General features: G+C 33.9%; 2 protein-coding genes across 2 annotated transcripts in view; both read left to right on the top strand.

The window, feature by feature from the left end:
- The window catches only part of LOC126768118 (zinc finger protein jing), a 131,005-nt gene that overhangs the window by 72,690 nt on the left and 39,445 nt on the right, over positions 1 to 18,870 (top strand). The window lies entirely within an intron of this gene.
- The window catches only part of LOC126768119 (phospholipase D2), a 140,090-nt gene that overhangs the window by 104,706 nt on the left and 16,514 nt on the right, over positions 1 to 18,870 (top strand). The window lies entirely within an intron of this gene.

The following is an 18,870-nucleotide window of genomic DNA, read 5'->3' as shown; positions in this document are numbered from 1 at the left end:
CTTTGAATTATTAAACATACAAAATATTTATTTGACGTCAGTTCCATAAGAAAAAAAACGGGTTTTACTGAAGCCAGCGAAAGTAAAGCTACTGCCTCATTTAGCTTGACATATGTATATAGGCCTCAGTCTAGTTATGTGAATTAATTAGAATTTCTGCGCTGGGGTCCAAAGAAATAATTTGCGAGTAAATTGTCATCGAGATGAACAAGGATACCTGAGCCTTTTGGAGGTTACCGCTGTTAACTTGCGATGTTCGCTATTAGAGCCGTTCCGCTCAATTAGCCGCGCTCGCCACTGCGCCGCCTGCTCGCCGCTCCACAGATGCGCGATGTCGGCCGTTGTCGGCCGCTTTGATTAAACTTTGATTGCGATTTGCGGCACGTCACTCACGCCCCCGAGTCAGGATCCCGCCAGTTCGCGTATTCCCATCCGATAGAAGAGGTGACCCCGTAATTGACATTTACAACGTTCGATACCCTTCCGGCGGATCAAATCTATTGTATTCTTCATTTTTTTTAATATTTTTAAAAATAAACCGTGACATTTATCCGGTACTTATGTATGTATCAATACTTATGTATGATTTTTTTTGTTATAGAATATATATATATATATATATAACACATACAAACATGTATATTATATTATTTGTTGAGAGAAAATATATGCAACTGTATTTTATGTTGGTAAGCATATCGAAATATATAAAAATCTACCAAATACATTACACAAGAGTGCTGGCACGCTTTATTATTTGCTTTTTTATTTAGTCTCTGTCAGAGGAGAAAAGAAAGTGGATTAAAAAAACGTAAGATTCTTAACCTCAATTATATATTTTTAATTTTAATTAAGCTCGATTAAAAATCATTCACTGCTCTAGGAAATGCTCTAAAACGAAAATGTAAATTATTACCCAATTCCCGTAACATAGCAACAACGTTTCGAAATTTGCTCCCCCATGTCGACGTGAAAGTTTGGGTAACTTAGTCTAATGCCACAGCCACTTGCAACTTTCTACAACTTGATGTAACGCTCGGGATGTGAGGAGCCACCGACCTGTAAACAATAAATATTATCTATTGCTAACAAACGTTTTGAATTTTGAAGATTTTAAATTTCGATAAAAAATTTAATTCGGGATAATATTTATTTCCTTAATACATAACATGCTATAATGATGCTATAAAGCAGTCATAATAAAAATTAACGTCTCGGAAATAAAACATCGTTAAATATCGGCGCCCTTAACTACCTATACATTAATTAAATCGTCGACGGAATGACACTGTGTAGCGCTCAATAAAAATAGCTTAAAACATTGTCGTTTTTTAAACTCGCCCACAGTGTGCTTGATTATTTTGTTTGGTATTACGAAGCATGCGCAGCATAATAAATAATTAATTAACCTATTCATCGACGCGCCATAATAATACTTAGTAAATTTTTGAACACTATCAGAATTGAATGTACGCATTACTCTCGACAGATTAACATGTTATCGTGAATGCTTAATTTCGTCGCTTTATTGTTTCCGGACACTGTTGTGACAGATGGCATTCGAATATTGATAAATTAATGATATTCATGAATGAATGGTCTATTGGTAAATATATTTTTGTGTTATAGAAAAATCACCTTTATGTATAAATATTTACAGCTTCTAGGATTCGGTATCCATCTGTTGATTCGTAGAAGTCCGTGTCGCCGGTTATTTTTACTTTTACGAGTTTGTTCCCTTTTACCCCTCGCTCTCGTCCCTTGCCCTTCAACCCCGCTGCCTACAATGCGACGGGTCTCACGTAGGCGATATTGAAATGTTATCGCTACATCTTAAAATATATATTATATATATAATCATATCATAGTATTACTCTGAAAACTACGAAATTTCTATTTACTTAATATTTATAATGTTATCCGTTATTGCCAATTGTATATAGTAATCAATCATGAATAGTAGAATACATAAAAATTGAACATGCTTTTCAATACTGACAATTATTTAAATTAAATGATGTCGTCATTCGGATTTATATACTTAATACTCTCCTTTATATATAAATCAGACAAAACAGTTCAGTACCTTTTTCTTGTATTATTAACCGATTTTCTTTCTTTTTTTTGGTGCTTATTGACTGTCTTCAACAAAAAAAAAACGAATTATAAACAAGAGTAGAAAAAAACATTTTCAAAATATGCAAATTCACATATGTTTTCCTCGTCGTATTTCGGTCACCGACCGAACTAGTTAATTAAGTTATGCCATGATTTTTAACTTACGTACTTAACAATGTGTTACTAAACTCGTGACATTCGACTATGTTAAGTGTATATCTGTAAATCATCATACATTTTACACAAAGTTATTTGAAAATAGGAAAAAGAACAAAAAAAATTGGTTATTCATTCAAGTGCTATTAAGTGAGATGCGAAAATTTATTATTAAATATGTATGTCATTTTTGCGATTCGTTAACCCTTAACGTTTTCGCTGTCATTGTTATTTTGGTTAGCTTTACACGTGTTCCTTTTTGTACGACAGACAACTGAATTATTCAACACGCCACAAGACCTCTGTGTAACAATAATAATTTGGTCTGACGTATTTAATATAAAACTCGAAATCGAAATTAAATATATGAGCGGATTCTAAACAGCAATGGTTTAAATTAAACTATATTTATATACCAATATAATATTATAAATGCAAATTTGATTGTCAGTTACGCTTTCATTTAATTTCGCCATTATTATCCATTGAATCGATGTTGAAGAAATTTAATATGAAGCAAGCTTGAACCACAAGGAAGGACATTAGCTTTTTTATACCAAATACATGCTTAAATTAGTATACTATTTTTAAATGTAATTGCACTAATTGTTTTACGCAAATTAATCCATGATTCCAAACTAAGCTTACCGACATTCTAATTCATTGTTGAATTGATAAGTGATACGTAAAGTTGATTTAATTAGCTCCCTAAAGTGATTGAATAAAGACTGAAACTTTCGATATCCCCAAGTCCACTTAATGAAGGCACTTATTTAAAATAGGTACATGTAACATCCCAAGGTCCCCCACGCACCGCATCGCGCGTCGAGCGGCGTGCGGTGTGCGGTGTAATCGTAATGGACAATTATTTCGACAGTCGCTCTCACGCGTGGCTCGTGCTTGTGCGTGCCCGCTATTATTACAAGATGCGTGTGTCAGTCATGTGCTACGTGTGCAAGTGATGAGCGACTGGCAGTTTTGATACTTAAGCTATAACCGCAATGTATTTTTTTCATGATTTTATTTGAATAAACATCATTTTTTTTTCACTTAAACCTACATGGTTATACAATTTCTTAAGATTTTAAAGAAAAGGTTTCGTATTGTTATAATTGCATACAGTTATAAATAAGTTACAATTGTCAATAAAAATAGGAATTTAGAATTATATATTAGTACTAAACAATTGCTTCCGCTATATCCTAACCCTTACACCGAACAGCTAGGTCGATAAGGCCATGTGTGCAGCCTCCGCGGGAGTCCGCCCCCGTCGCCGACTATTTTCATTTTATCACTCGAGATACTTAACCTTATTGTACGGATAGCAGCGTCTGTGCTATTTAATAATTTCTTCAATTTCAGTATTATTGTAATATGTTACAGTTTGTTATATAATGTATAAAGTTCTGATATGAAATAAACATGAAATCAATGAGCAACGAATAACCTTGAACGTGAAATAAGCTTCAACAACCTTTTAAATAGATATATCGTAGAATTTAAACTTGTTCTCGTTTCAATAAGCGTGGGAATTAATTTTTTTTTTTTTTCACTGAATAATTAATATTCATTAAACTCGTTTAGAAATGAAATTATTATGTCTGTGTGACTTCAGTTCAAAATTAAATCAAAAAAAGATCATGATTGTTCTATGTTATATGATAAAATAAATATAAGCGATATCTTCATTATTTGGAAGATCATAAGATTTATTAAAAGGCAAATAAAATATTCTGAAAACATTACAATGTGGCGGTTTTTGTTTTACATACAAAACAATAAATGTACGATATGTTAATGGGTTAGTTACATCATGTGATTCTTATTAAACATCACGTTTACATGACGTGTCAGTTATCGTCCAGTGCGTCAGGGTGGGACTGTCAAATCACAACAGGCAGTTTATTGATCGCTACAGCTAGTAAATCTAATAAAGTTTTTTGTCGGACGCGAAACGAATGAGGTAAAACGTGTTTGAAATAGACAGGGGATTAAGTAACCCCTCGCGATCACTAGAGGGGAGTAAAAGTAGTGCGCAGTTATAGGGTTATATGCCAGTGCGTGCTCCTTGCATAGTCTCGCGGATCAATTACACAGAGATCGATTTCTTTTGTGAAGAAAAACGAAGCACTCGTAGGAGGCGAGCAAACAGTGACGGTAAACACTCAGGTAGGAACAGCTGGCTGGGTAGCATTGTGTACCTGATCGGAGCGGCAACGTCGCGCTGCACCTATGTCCTATGCTATATTAAGTTGTAAGTAGCGACAAACTTGTTGGTTTAGGACAAACTAATATCAGTGCAACGATTTTGACGACGAGACGGCCTACGTATCTCTGGATATCTTGAGCTGAGGTCTATTAAGCAAACTTACTAAACCGCCGTGGCTTAGGCTCAACGACGACAAATTGAGTAGAAAATGCTTATATTACCATTCCTGCTAATATTCCGTACTCATGAATTTTACAAATAATTTTTATATGTAACAAGTCTTACAATCTATATTAAAATAATATTATATTTTTTTAACATACAATGCCTTAGAATTAAATTATTGAAACAGAATTGTTGGAACAAAATATTTATAAAACTATAATAGGCTAACATGAATCAATAGCCCCACTCTGAAATAGGGTTATGAAGATTTAATTGCTTTTAATAACGCGTCATATCGGCGAACGTGTAGAGCGGTTGTTTACGCCACCAACAAAGGTATAATGAGGGCTTTCAGCGGATTCGTGGTATGCGCAACAATAACAGATAGCTGATGAGCTAGAATAGCGAGTGATGCGATTACGCCTTTGTACGGAACATCGCATCGGGCTTCGTGGAAATGGAAAACGTAATGAACTGAAACTGATGATATTAATTAGTGCATCATACAACAAATCGGAAACAAAACAGCGACCAATGCCTATTTACATAATCACTGTTGCCTATTAAATAATAATTAGTGTTAGAACATTTGTCGGGAATGAGTTACCAAATTGCATTTAGCTAACGAGCTTATAATGTTTTGTTTTTTTTTTGTATAGTATTTAGCCTATATGACTCTAACTCATTACCTATCTACCAATATGTAAAATATGACGTCGATCGTTTGTTCTATTGCTACGTAAAAGGACACGTGAGCATATCATTAAAAAATCGGTAATCATTTCAATCTCATTTTATATCACTGGTATTGTTTAGTTTTGTATATCAATAAGAATAATTTGCTACTTATTGTTGCACGCCATACGTCACACATAATAACATAATATTGTAATGTTCAATTAGAAGCATTCAAATATCTTAAATTAAAGTCTCCTGTCGTGTCCAATTCCAAAAATGATAATTATTATAATTGCTTTATTTGAAAAATTATAAGGAATAATAGATTTTAATTAGCGTAAAAAGAAATATACCTATACATTTGTATACATATACGGACACATACATATACGGATGTTTGGTATGTTTTGAAAAGTCCTGTCTCTATTTGAAAATTGCGCAAAACGAGTGAATCTTAACACGATCGTCGGTTAATATTCACTCGTTCTAAATAATAATAGCTTTAAATGCTTTTATGGTAGTATGGCAGTAAAAAAAGCAGACCCCTAAGCACAGTCCCCTGACATTGTGACACAGGGGACTGATTTATTTTATGACAATGACAGTATGCAATTATTTTCTTTAGTTTCTACGATTCAAAATTATAACATCCTTCTAGGTAATTCTCGGTGAATCGCTATGCCAGCCAAAAATTAAGACTAAAAAAATAAGGGATGCAGTTTAACAGAAACGCCATACAGTGCGAACGAGCTCGAATTTCATTTAAAATAAATATTTTAAAAGAAAAAATCCATTGGAATTGCCTGTTGTAAAACAAAGAAGAAACGAACAGCAAGGCAAAAACAAAATTAGTAAAAAAATAATAGCTTTTAGACTAAAGCTTTATAGTTGTTACCTTATTTGGGACAAACAAACACAACTCTGAGCAATACTCTTTGGCCTCTTCATTATTTCCTGTAAATGCATTAAGCATTATGCAGTTAGGAGAAATTAAAAAAAAAGAGCGGATGCGTTTTCAGAGAGCAAGATCGGATGATTGGTACCAGTTGTGATGGGCTTTGTGCTGCAAGTCCGCTGGGTGGGTACTATCCTACCGCTAAACATCAATACCGTGTATTTCTATATGCCGGTTTGAAGGGTGAGTGTATAGTGAGGCTCGTATAGTTACAGACAGAACATTATATATACATTAGATTTCATAGTTGATGGTGCACTGTCAGTGTAAGGTGTGGCTTATACTTCTTGCAGTGTATAAGGGATGAGGCCACCGCTTACCATCAGGTGGTCCATTCGAAAATAAACAAAAATTAAGAAGTTTATTTCGATAAGTTGAAGCACTATTCTGTGTTTAACTTTTTAAATTTATTTTAAAATATTTTTTTATCATATGTCTATAATACGATATGTTTAAGCTACACTACAAAAAATAAGAATATTTTAATTTGTTATATTAGAATACTGTTTGTTTTATATAAACACGCCCCTGGATTATGAAACACTCCCTTGTCACGAATTCACGCAAAGTCCATAACTCGCAAGACAACACGCAAGAGCTTTTTCAGATACATATGTTTTTTCGAGTAATTTTACTTTGGACAATATCGAATGGACCAGTGTTCAATTATAAGAGAATGACAAACATCCATAATCATACATACTTTGGCATATATTGGCATACATAACAGTGATAGGCGAGCAAAGATTATATTGCACTTAGCGATATATTATATTGACAATATAGTGTCTGTTGCGATGCTATTCTGTAAAAACTCACATCATATTTCACTCGTGAATTATTGAAAACCAACAGTAGATATGACGATACGCTTTTTTATATCTTGATTCGTTATTTCGATTTTAGTCTTACATATGTATATTTTATGTAAGACTAAATAAATCGTTTGTATTGACAGTCTCGCGGTAGTGTCACTATGTACATTTATTACAAACTCTCAAGTAAATATATATATATATATATATATATATATATATATGTTGTATATTTCATTAACGTCCGCCTATATGTCCATATAAAAACACCAACCGCTGTTACATCTACGAATGACTGGGTTGATAGCGACTAGCAAACGGCTGGTTTTGACCCAATCGCAGCGGTTCTATGCGCGCGTCTAAAGCCAGCAAAATTTCAGATTTCACCCGCGCGTCCCTTACAACCCCCTCTCGTCGTGCGAATTGAATAGAATTGGTGACCGTTTTTAAGCGTATTTTATGCAATTAGATCTTTCTGGCAGAGTTTTATTAAATTAAAAAAGTGCTTAAATAGAATCGGATAATTGTTTCTAAATATACATTATCTAATTTATAATAAACGTAATGTGCTGAATAAGAATATTCACAAATCAATAGAATTATATTATAATAACTTTATCGTGTCATATTATATAACATGAATGACTTTCTTTGGAATTTTCACGTTTCATAATAAACGAGTTAATTGATAACAATATCAATACTCACGTTATCACCGACAAGGGTGATCGTGCGAATTTGATGATATGAAACGATCAAACGGACATTTACTTTAGATCTCTATATGATATTATCGTGTAGGCTTTTTTTACCTTCAGATAATTTCGACGGAAGGTCGCGATAACAATCATTGTTTGCTGATAATTGCCCGTGTATCTGTTATATCATTCGTTCATTTGCGGAAATATGCTTAGTACGATAAATAGGATTTTGTATAAATTTAGTTATTTTAATTCATTAAATTGTTTAATGATTTTTTGACATTTTAAATTATTTTTTTTGTTTAATAAAAAATCACTATAAAGCTGGATATAGACAAGTAACAAATAATAAGATAAGTAAGATAAGTTAACAAATGAGCGTAACTCGGTTCATGTACCTAATAGAAATAACACTGCTTCAATTTTAACAAACGTTTAATTATGAGACGTTCAAATTCGACCTTCAAAATACAATAGCATTGTGTCGAAATATTTTTTCAGTATACAACTTTGTATAATGGCGACCACACGTTTATTAATTATTATTTATTTGTATTGTCAAAAATGGAAGCACGATGAAGCGAAATACGACAAATATAATAAAATTGTCGAATAAAATAAAATCCTACATCCTCTAGCTGATAGACCCTAGATTGTACCGATAATCTATCTCCTCAGAATAGCAAAAAGTTTCCATAATAAGAGTCACTGAGTAACTAATTAAACGAATCCGATTTAATATGTATAATTTTTACATTGATATACAAGACCAAAGCCTAATACGATTAAATAAAAAATCACAATAGATCGTATATATTTACGATTGTTCATAATCGTGTGTTTTGTCTACAGGTACGTAGCGGAATGGATGCACGTTGCACGGTCGAGTCCCGAGCTCCGTGGGAACGCAACGCGGTGGTTACCTGTTCCTTGTGTTGCAGAACATAGGCTGGCTATCGGCTGAGGTCGATCGTACTTGTCGACACAACTCGGTAGGCGTCGCTCGGAAGGCAATGATGCGATCTGTACTGGTCTTGCTATGCAAATTTTATTATGCGGTTATACTTTAAAAAAACTCATGCAGATTAGTCACATAATCGTTTAAAACCATAGATATACAATCTACTAGTTTTCGCCTGCGTGCTAGAGGGAGGGCAGATATGTGGTAAAAAAGCTTGCTTCATGCCAAATTTCATCAAAATCTGTTCAGTAGTAAAGCATAACAACAAGACAGAGTTACTTTCGCATTTATAATATTTGTATAGGTTATTATTTATTGCGGTTCTGTTTTCGTCTGTTAGTAAACTATCTTTATAAAAATAAACTGGCAAGAATGATTCTGACGCTAAAAGGAAAAATAAAAAACATTCGTTAGTTAGATTTAGTTTAAATTTTGTATCAAAATTTAGGATGCTTTACATTTATACTGACATTTAGGTCACGGCGGCCATTCCCAACGGAGAAAAGCCAACTGCGCAGGATAATATTATTCCGCACAAGTGTGTTCTCGACCACAAGTTGTTAACTTTAATCCAATATTAAATATTATATTTTAACAAGTAAAACAAATGTTAAGCTGGAAGTTCCAGATACATTTATTCCAGTTCATGACTGTCTACTATTTATTAAAAACCTACGTACCCTTTGTCTTTTTATTACTAATATAAAATCAAAGTTATATATATAGATCCTGATAATAATATAAAAGATGGATGTTTATATTATTTGACTATTGTTTTCGAATAGAACAAGAAAATAATTGCCTAAGTACTGTTAAAGTAATAATATATTTAATATATGCTAATTCATAACTTTTTATCATATATGACTAAACAATGAATCTTGAATCTAAAGCGGGGAACACTTCACGCAATATTGACCGCAGTGAGCAATTCTGTGCTCTTGAAATGACTACTAGTTTATTTTTAATGCAATGTATATGTGTCCAAGCTCAGTTCAATAGAATTAGTTATTCTTGATCTAGATTTGAAAAGAAAGAAAAAACATTACCCAATGCTCGCTTTCCAGAAGGTTAAGAAATTATACTATTGGTACTATAAATTATTTTTATTATTAGAAATACATACAATCTATTGTATAGTAAATATAAGGCTAAACAGAACATATTTTTAAAATATATTTTAATTTACAATTCAATAAATGCTAATTAAATATGAAGCTAACAACGGTTCTTATATGGATTGTGTCGACAAAAACCAAAACACAGTTCAGTAATTAAATTACTAAAAATACCTATATCCATTAATTCGAGGTTCGAATCGGTCGACGATTAGGTTTTGGTCTAAAAATGTTGGTTTCATAAACGAATATATAAAATCAAAACTAACGGTCGGATCTTGTCGGGTATGCTTGAAACTGATTCACTCACTTCGTCCGTTGGTGGATTCGTTCCGAAAATAAAGTGACTTCCCTGTAAATAGAAATATTTCATTTTATCTTGTCACATAAAAACTTGACTTAGCTGTTTAATATAATTCAACTTTGAAACAATAATAATAAGTTTGGCTTAAAGTCGTGTTATTAATTCGTGTAAAAATATATTTATTTAAAAATAAAATCAAAATGTAACGACGACTAATAATACATTTCTTTTACTTAAAAACTATATCAACACATTAATAAACAAAATACTTGAATTGCTACAAGATTTTACCACGAATAAAAATACTGGAATATTTTATTACTAAGATGGTATTCACATTCCGACCGCTTAACAGGTCACTTCACGTCGAACTGAAATGACAGACTGAATGTAGCAACTCAAAGCTATTTGTATCAATATTGTATTCTTGGAATAAAGTATATAATATGTTATATTTATTTGTAACAGTTTAAAAAAAAAGGTAAAAGTTGCCGTACTTACTAGGTAACCACGACATGCAAAAATGACACTAAGCATCTAAAATAATAATGAAAGAAAAGATAATTATTTTTTTATTTATCTCTCTTTTCCACGTAAAGTGCATGTATATTACATTTACGCCATTTAAGTAAAGTAAAATAAAAAAAAAATCTTTTCTAATGTTCATGAATTTGTGTTCTTCTTGTGTGTTATTTTGGTTATTTTTTAAACTATAACATTATATTAATGCTTCATACGCCATAAGAGATCAAAGGTGCACTAAACTTGCTTCCATCGGCATAAAGTTACTCTACGTGTGACGACGACGTTACTAATTTATTTTATAATTCCCTATTACTTACAGTATAAAGACTGTTTTTCATCATATCTATACTGCGGCGTGGCTTACCGTGTGTGTTAGCCTCATTTGAACTCGCTTCAAGTTGCGTAGGTTTGGTAAAAAGTTTTTATGTACATATGCATATGCATCGGTTAAAACCACTATTTCGGTGTTTAAACAGCTGATATTGTCACGTAGAACTCACGTGTGGGCCGAGCTTACATTTTTATTATTAATGTACTACTAAAATGTGACAATTTAAATACAAGTAGCTTTAATTGTTGTCGCTGTACATTTCGAAGAACACAAGTTTCATAATACCAAGGCCAATAATATTATCAAAAAAAAAGGTTTTTATTTAACAAAAGTTTAAGCAAAAGTGTAAGCTAAAAGCTTCTCAGAGTCGAGTCAATAGATATCTAAAGATTAACAATATTGTAATAAAGATAAGCTTCAATCTTTTCGTATGATGGCTTGTACTTGGAAACGGAGGTCGGATTTTATTACTGTTGGTAAGGTTTTCCGAGAAAGTTTTTATTGTACTAAGGAGATTAAATTTTTTTTTAAGCAAGTCCAAGAAAGTTATGCGGTGATATCGCTGACAGTCGCTACTTTTAATTACAACTCAAACTTTGAAACTAATCAACTAGCGTATCTGAATAAATTACGTGAACTTTGTTTCAATTTCAAAACTTTAGTACCTAATGCAAAGTTGGTCTTCGTTAAACCTAACACGGAAACCTTTGAATCGATGTTGAAAATGAAACTAAACAAATATATAAGAAATCTGAATATTGCTCTATTAATCTTAAATAATATTATACATGTGAAAGCCGAGATGGCCCAGTGGTAAGAACGCGTGAATCTTAACCGATGATCGTGGGTTCAAACCCGGGCAAGCACCACTGAATTTTCATGTGCTTAATTTGTGATTATAATTCATCTTGTGCTTTACGGTGAAGGAAAACATCGTGAGGAAACTTGCATGTGTCTAATTTCACTGAAATTCTGCCACATGTGAATTCTACCAACCCGCATTGGAGCAGCGTGGTGGAATAAGCTCCAAACCTTCTCCTCAAAAAGAGGAGAGGAGGCCTTTAGGCAGTGGGACATTCACAGGCTGTTACGGATTACGGATTATACATGTGAAAGTGAGTTTGATTGTTTGTTACACTTCCACGTACTACCTACTCAATCCATTATCATAAAATTACTCAAACACATTGTTAGATATAGACATAAGATATAATACCTCCACAAAATCGAACCTCTCAAACGTGAGTGATGCCGCAGGCTGAAACTAATCATAAATATATCGATTAATCCATACAGAATCGGAAATTGTCTTGTATCCGTATCCGTGTAATTTCTTATAACTCAGACGACTTAACATTCTTAAATTCCAACATCGAAGTCGACTCAAGTAAATTGCCTATCTGCCCACTTCACCCGTTGTAATGGATTTGTCAACAAGTAACTCAATACGCTGAATTGAATTACAGAGACCCACTGCGTTTGTACACTTTAAATATGTATTTTATAATTGGATATCCCACGTGGAGGGTTCGACGGAATAATGGAACGTTGCCACGATCGACTTCGCTCTGTTCCTGTATACTTGGATTGTGTCTTTTTTAACTTTTACATTTTTTTTCAATACATTCCTATTGATTACTTTCTGCATATAGTAAAGTTAAAAATATTATGAGGGTTAAGACATTGACACGGAGGACCAAAAAACATTTTTTTAGCGTTTTAAAATAAAACAAGTAAACTTTTGCATAGAACTGCGGCACAGTTACAGCTTATAAATAGGGCAGTGCATGAGAGTACATTTCCGGCTCAGCCCGCATCTTTGTCGGGACCGCCTCTGTTATCTTGCATATACCGACAAGAGCTCGTAATTACACTCAGTGGTTTCGCTTCGCAATACCGTTAGACTTTTTGCTATTCGTAAAACTGATACCTTTCTTATACAGAAAACATTGCTTGCTTTGTCGGCATTTGATTGTCTTAAATAATGTAATATAATCATTGTCGTTTTTAACAATTTATCATATTCTTGTGATATTTTTGAAGACATCCGAACTTGACAGTATTAGTGTAGCGTGTGATGTGTGTTCTTCGTGTCTAAAGTTTCTTAAGTAATAAAAACGGCATATAAATATATACAAATTCTTGTTAAAATATTCCATGTGAAAATATTTTATGATAAACATTATACCCTTAACAATTTACTAAGTGACTGACGCATTCAGAGCTCGCAAATTGAATTGTCGAAGATTAATATTTTATACATACCATTGTATATCAAAAAAAAATCTACGAGAATGAAAACCACCTTTTTACCCCAGAGGTTTTTCTGTTCAAAGTACTGTGAATATTCAAATTCCACCTACGATGGTCCCTAAATCCGTTTATCGTCGGCGCAGAAGAAAAGGCTTTGGGAACTTTTTTGCACGTTTTTTGTCGCCCTTTCCTCGTGTTAATGCCTGTTGCAAGATTTATCACTTCGGCCTTAGTGCGCGACCGATCCAGTCTAACTCGTTGTCACTAATTAATTTAAACGAGTTTTGTAAGTATATTGCAAAGTATAAATTGTGTTTTGTTATACAATTACACATTCACACAGAACACCGATGGACGTGAAAATGGTTATATTTTGAATTATTTTTCGATTGTGACTCCATTTAAATGTTTAGTTTATTCAAAACAATGGTATACTGTGTAACACCATAGTACATATGATACGTTAGATTTGAATATTTTAAGAAACCTTCACAATTCAACAAAATAGACCACAATGAAAATTACTATTCTTCCCATGACAACGGACGTCTACGTAAAAAATGCTAGTTATTCTCGAATCCGGGTCACATCGCGTCAGGCCGCAGCCCAACGCAACGTCGCGTCATTGCGTGCCCGCGGACCAGTTGTACGTACTTACGTATCATTATCTAATCACTGTAGCGCGACAGCGCTTCAACATGTTGAAATATAATAATGCTGTAAGAATTAGCATGCTTTTTTTCTACAAATGGATAACGTTATAACCTTTAGAGACTTATCAGATTAATTGATACCATAAATAAAAATTGGGAACCACAGCTTGGATTAATTAGATATTTATTTTTATCATTGATGATAATGCAAAAAAAATATAGTAGTAATAGTGTAACATTATTTATCGTAATGCAGCGCTTTTAACGCTTGAAACAGATCAAGAAAATGTACCTACTTATTTATAGTCACCGATTGATTGGTAAATTGTCGCCGTCGCGCTGTCATCACGCTGCTTCCGCTGACTGCTCTTTTGAATGCTCCTAATTTGCTAGACCTACACGAGGTTTATGGGATTATAATTTACTGCCTCTAGTTACAATAGTAACAATAACAAGTTTCCATTTTCGCAACACTATTTTCAATTTGGCTGGGTGTTCTATTTTTTAAAAGAATAGTTTATTGTTTTAAGTTAAACTCTCAACAATGTCCCTTCATTAGTAGCACTAAATATTTTTGTCGGTGCTGCTTCAGTGTTAATTGAATGTGAAAATTGTTATGTTCAGTTCTCTACTAGACTACATCCTGAGGTCAGCATGATCGTCTAATTAACATATCCTCCTCGTGTGGTCTAATTTGCAAAACTTGAATTGGAAAGCCTTAAATAAAAACTTATTCAACAAACAAAAGAAAAAGATCAATAGTTTTCGTTTATCCTTTAGAATGGAGTTTTGCGTGAATTGTAAAATATGCAACGCTACATATGGAGAGTGCGAAGTAAGCTCCTAAATCTATCAATATTTCAAAGAAATGGCATTCTAATCGCTACACGAGTCCCCAGTCTATAAATATTCCAAAAGACGCGTAGAAAGAGATATTCCACGGGATATGAAATCGAGTGAGCGTTTATAGGTCAGAGTGAGCGAGAGGCTGGATGTAGTGCTGCAGCTCAGTGCCGCCTTCCGGCGCGGCGCTCCCTCCTGACTTTGAAATTCAGAGATCTAACGGAAGACACTGCGGGTGATTTTCCACCCCCTCGAATACTGACTGCCCGGCTACTGACATCAAAGTGCAAAATTTTATTATTACGTTAAGAACAGGCTGATGGAAAAGCACTTCTCTCGACTACCGGTGCTGGAATTAAATCCGGTGTTTATAATATAAGAAAATAGAAAACTCAAATAAGTTTAATTATTTTTTGTTTTACCACTAATAAGGAAATTTAATGTTACTTTGAAATATAAATATAAAAGAATGCTTTGTTATTGAAAAAAAAAATCATCCACCTACAAAGTTATTTAGTTATTTTTAAAAAAGAAAAATTCGTCAGAAGCTTATTCTTTGCATAAAATTAGTTTGAATTCAATATATATATATATAATATATATAACTTGTTAAAAATGGAAGCATTTCCATTTATTAAGGCCATACAAGATAACAATCAGGCTAAAAATATCAGGAATAGAATAAAAAATGCAATTATCATAACACCGGGAAATTATATTACTGTCATTATGATGCCCGCAAATGTACCACTGATTTTGTCCTTTTACTTTTTATTGTTATTATTATTACTATAAATGATGATATAGCTAGATATATATTATGTATTAGTCATCTATAATCTGTAAATAATTATTCAGATAAAGCAATAATGCAACCCATACATAATTAATATTAAAAATCCGCACCATGAAACGTTCAATTGTGTGTCAGCAAGAGGCATCGCCCAAAAGGGCAAGAAAGGACGGTGCGGGCGTCGCTCCCGCAGCTGACGGTCCCGCGACGTAGTGATTGCATAGCACGATAAAACACTTCAATGAAATATAGAGGCTCATAAAGTAATGCACACGATTTGTTTTTTCGTTAACACTTATTATCTGACTGCTTTGTTCATCTATTGCTAGCCTAGCTTTTAAGGCTGCCAGAGGTTATGGGGATTACCTTGGGTCCTCAACCTCGGGTAGTTTGAAAATTTGCATTAGTCCTGCGGTTTAACCACCCGGTCGAATTGAAATGCTGACCTATTGGATTATGAGAGTGACTAAAGGACACCATAATCATCATCATTATTATCTAACGACGAGAGAAACACATAAATAGAAAACGTGAGTAATGTAACTTACACGCTAACAGAAATATGAGTAGTGTTATTATTATTAACGATCGAGTGTACTCGAATGGATTACCTCGTAGAATCACCGATGCAGACATCGCGAATGAGTAACACGTGTAAACAAAATAAACGATGTGAACGTATCTGCCGGACCAGACGTACATAGAAACACACTCAGAGTCCGGTCAGTCTGAGTTTGATAAATGTACGCGAGAACTTCGGAACGAGCCTTCTCTTTATACCTCATATGTGGGATGAAGGGAATATGAATATAATGAGAAAAGATGTGACATCACTAAAAGCATTGAAGGATATTTCTTAAAAGGAATAAAAAGCCCCGTATTTACGAAGGATTGATCATCCTATCGATTGCTATATATTTTTAATGTAATTTTTATTCTGTATGTCTCAATTAATTTGCATTACTACTTAAAGTTTTATTTAAAATCCTCTATCCAAAAGATTGCTCGCTTTGATAAGAACGTTTCTGGTAAATTAGGTAAGGTATTTTGTATTTTCTAAAGATTTGTGTGATGTATTTTTTATTTTATTTTCTCATCAGTTACAATCATCTGCCTTTGTAATCAAACCGTATGGTTCATTAATCCAAGCTAACGTGTTACTGACTCGACCTTGATACGTTGCTAAGGTTATACGCTTTGTATAAAAAGTAAAAACCAATCACCTCATCGTACGAAGGACGGGATCGTATAGGCAGATTTACAGCACAGCAATCTAAGCATAATTTACAGATATTATGGACTGACAAACATGAGAATTTCCTTAAACACCTATTTGTTATATATTATTGATTTGTTCCTATTTTCGTTTATTATAATTACTATATATATATATTTATTTATCAATATGATATATAGTTCAATTAGACCCAAATTCACAAAATTTGTAGAAATACCAGATAAACGGATATCCATTTTATTGTCAGTTCTTAGAAAATAGTAATTTAAGTTCCTATCTACCTGAGTACCGATTGACATATCTTTTTTCTACCTGTAAAAACTTGGAGCCACAAGCTTAAAGGTTATAAATAGGTACCAAAAAAAAAACAATATCAATTGCGTTATATATTTTCAAGATTTTCAATTGTCTTCGAATAGTAATAATAATATTCATAAAATAATTTATAAAACGTCACTTTGTTTCTTCTTCGAAAATGTGTTAAGGAGATCATTTAGAATTTAACGCGAGTAGTTAAGGGTATATCATAATATTGGTATATTTTATAGCGCGCAATCGTAACTTTGTATTCCATTATCTAAAAGATACCGGAGACAGAGTCGCCACAAAGCGACGCGATGAGTGCCGAGAATACGCAAACAGGTGTCGACTCCGAGGTTATATTTGCATATAAATAGAGTTCCTGCTTAACTGTAACACTGCCTCGTCTCTTTCTCTCTTAGTTTTCATTTATTACGTTAGAGGAGGGCAGGATGTTACGCCTCCTTGCACGCACTGTACGATAGCCACTCCAGGAGATTCTATTTGTGAACAGTGATGTAACATAGGCAATAGACTGGGCAAATAATTACAATCGGAGAAATTATTGTTTATTATCTTTACTAGTTAAAATATATTGTATGTCGTGAAATAAACATTTATTAAAGGATTTATGATACGAAACACCTTTAAACATCAAACAGTACACTAATTATTGTTGTGACTCGTACCGCGTTTGTACGTTCGTAGTCAAACAGGAATCCCTCGGCTTATCGCGAAGTGCAAGTTTTTCTAGTAGGGAAGCTATTACAATGCGCAACCGTAACCGGTTGGAGCAGAGCAGCTAGGAAGTCGTCCTGGTATTCCATGGTCTTTGCCCCTGTCTTGTGTATAAATCGTATACATAAAAAACCGTCTGATTTTATGCTTTATGTAATCAAAGTTTTAATATAATTATTCATAATATCGAAGTGATTAGCAAGCGTTGTTTATAAAGCCGGTTTCGTTATTCTTCCGTTAGCTGTTTTTATGCATCGTCTATTACATCATAAGATCGCTAACTTAGTGCGTGACCCGTCTGCGTAGGCGCAGGTGACATGCGAACTGTTCATTTTTTAGACAAGCAACATGAGTGGTACGTAACTAGTTCTGTTATCTGAGACCCCTGTTATATGTATTCATCTTTTTTTCCGAACGTTTTCTATTTGTTCCGTCGGGCCCTTTTTTTGCTGGGTTGCACCGCCCGTCTTCGAAGGTTCAGAGCGTTTTTACTCGGGCTCGGGGGAGGTACAGTGGGAGGGGGGTCGCGGCCCGTCCCCTCCCCTCCGCTTGGGCCGTCCTTGGCCCGAGCATTCACCTTGGCGCGCTGCGCTGCCGCACCACAGGTAACAAAGTTCCGCGAACTGCGTGATTTCTATGGCTGTCCGCCGAAAGTGGATCTTGAAGTAGGCATCTCGGGGCCCAGTCGTCCGACACTAATATTACCGGGAATACTGTAATGAAATACTTCAGAATACTCTAATACTTAGACCTCCAACCATGCGAAGTCTGTTATACTTTTTTCAGTATCTAATGTCCTATATGTAGATAGGAGAACATGATCCTTGGCGGACGGAAGCTGTTCGACGTGGTGGTCTCGTGGCACAATTCTCTCGAGTTTATATAGTATTATTTTAGTTTATATGTTCCCTGCGTAGAATTTTTATATTAATTGGGTCAACTCTAAAAATACTAGTCTCCCCAAATAGAACGACTTAATTACTAATCATCATAACATAGGCATTACTTGTTAATTTT

The sequence above is a fragment of the Nymphalis io genome, chromosome 4, assembly GCF_905147045.1.
Source record: "Nymphalis io chromosome 4, ilAglIoxx1.1, whole genome shotgun sequence".
NCBI lineage: Eukaryota > Metazoa > Arthropoda > Insecta > Lepidoptera > Nymphalidae > Nymphalis > Nymphalis io.
Note: the sequence above shows the minus strand (reverse complement) of the source record. Positions and strands in the feature narration are given on the sequence as shown.